Raw genomic sequence first — 2,500 nt, 5'->3', positions numbered from 1 at the left:
GGGGGTCCAGGAGAGGGTCTGTGATGGCTTTGAGGTGTGCCAGGAGCAGGCGCTCAAAAGACTTCATTACCACAGATGTAAGGGCGACCGGTCTGTAATCATTTAGTCCTGTTGGCCTTAGCTTTTTGGGCACAGCGATGATGGTGGAGGACTTGAGACAGGCTGGTACATGGCATGTCTCCAGGGAGGTGTTAAAGATGTTGGTGAACACCGGAGACAGCTGGCCAGCGCAGTGCCTGAGGGTGGCTGGAGAGACAGAGTCCGGCCCGGCTGCTTTGCGTGGATTCTGCCTCTTGAAAAGCCCATTAACTTCTCCCTCCTGAAAGGAGAGAGTCGTTTCTGTAGTATGGGTGGGGGATGGGGCCTCTTGGGTGGGAAGGGGTGGTTCAGGACAGTCCAATTGTCTTTCAAATCTACGGTAGAACTCGTTCAGGTCGTTGGCTAGGCGGGAGTCGTTAGTGGTGTGGGGCGCTCTGGGTTTGTAGTTGGTGATGTGCCTGAGCCCTTTGGCAGACAGAAGCAGCGTCGTTAGTAGAGAACTGGTGTTTTAGTGTCTCTGAGTACAGTCGTTTAGCCTCTCTCACCGCTTTGCTAAACCTGTTCTTCGACTCCTTGAATCTGTCTCTATCCCCACTCCTAAACGCTTCCTCCTTCTCCAACCTCAACCTTTTGAGCTTTGCTGAGAACCAGGGCTTGTTGTTGTTAAAGTTCACCCTGGTACGTGTTGGGATACAGCAGTCCTCACAGAAGCTGATGTACACAGCCTCTGTGAGTTCATCCAGACTATTGGTAGCAGTCGTGAACATATCCCAGTCAGTACAGTCTAAGCACGCCCGCAAATCTTCCACAGCCTCACTGGTCCACTGTTTAGATGTCCTCACAGCAGGTTTACAGAGTTTTAGTTGCTGCCTGTATGCACGAATCAGGTGGACCAAGGGAGTTATGTGCGAGCCGAACAGCCCCGTGACCCACAAGAGAAACATCCCCGCCAAATTCGAGCGTTTGACGGGGTCTATCCGTGAAAAAATATTCACGTTTTTGAGTGCACATGCATTTCTGCTGCAAATGCCTCTGGAAGTTTCATGCCGTTCGTATGCCAATTGTGGCAACACGAAAATGACCCGTTTTCCCATTCCGAGGGATTTCTGTGCGACCCTAACAGCCCCGTGAGCCACAAGAGACACATCCCCGCCAATTTCTAGCGTTTCACGGGGTCTATCCGTGAAAAATATAGACGTTTTTGAGTGCACATGCATTTCTGCTGCAGATGCCTCTGGAAGTTTCATGCCGTTCGTACGCAATGTGGCAACACGAAAATGACCCCTTTTCCCATTCCGAGGGATTTCTGTGCGACCCTAACTAACAGCGCCCGTGAGCCACAAGAGAGACATCCCCGCCAATTTATAGCGTTTCACGGGGTCTATCCGTGAAAAATATAGACGTTTTTGAGTGCACATGCATTCCTGCTGCAAATGCCTCTGGAAGTTTCATGCCGTTCCTATGCAATGTGGCCACACAAAAATGACCCGTTTTCCCATTCCGAGGCATTTCTGTGCGACCCTAACAGCCCCGTGAGCCACAAGAGAGACATCCCCGCCAACTTCTAGCGTTTGACGGGGTCTATGCGTGAAAAATATTAAAATTTTTGAGTGCACGTGCCTTTCTGCTGCAAATGCCTCTGGAAGTTTCATGGCGTTCCTATGCAATGTGGCAACACGAAAATGACCCCTTTTCCCATTCCGAGGGAGTTCTGTGCCACCCTAACAGCCCCGTGAGCCACAAGAGACACATCCCCGCCAATTTCTAGCGTTTCACGGGGTCTATCCGTGAAACATATAGAAGTTTTTGAGTGCACATGCATTCCTGCTGCAAATGCCTCTGGAAGTTTCATGCGGTTCGTACGCAATGTGGCAACACGAAAATGACCCGTTTTCCCATTCCCAGGGATTTCTGTGCGACCCGAACAGCCCCGTGAGCCACAAGAGACACATCCCCGCCAATTTCTAGCGTTTCACGGGGTCTATCCGTGAAAAATATCAATTTTTTTTTGACTGCACATGCATTTCTGCTGCAAATGCCTCTGGAAGTTGCATGCGGTTCGCATGCAATGTGGCGACACGAAAATGACCCGTTTTCCCATTCCGAGGGATTTCTGTGCCACCCTAACAGCCCCGTGAGCCACAAGAGAGACATCCCCGCCAATTTCTAGCGTATCACGGGGTCTATCCGTGAGAAATATTCACTTTTTTGAGTGCACATGCATTCCTGCTGCAAATGCCTCTGGAAGTTTCATGCGGTTCGTATGCAATGTGGCGACACGAAAATGACCCGTTTTCCCATTCCGAGGGATTTCTGTGCCACCCTAACAGCCCCGTGAGCCACAAGAGAGACATCCCCGCCCACTTCTAGCGTTTCACGGGGTCTCTCCGTGAAAAATATCACATTTTTTGAGTGCACATGCATTCCTGCTGCAAATGCCTCTGGAAGTTTCATGCGGTTC

The sequence above is a fragment of the Petromyzon marinus genome, unplaced genomic scaffold (genome assembly GCF_048934315.1).
Source record: "Petromyzon marinus isolate PM22_M1 ecotype Great Lakes invasive population unplaced genomic scaffold, UKy_Petmar_22M1.pri1.0 PM_G_Scaffold_143, whole genome shotgun sequence".
Taxonomy (NCBI): Eukaryota; Metazoa; Chordata; class Hyperoartia; order Petromyzontiformes; family Petromyzontidae; genus Petromyzon; species Petromyzon marinus.
This window is presented reverse-complemented; position numbering follows the sequence as displayed.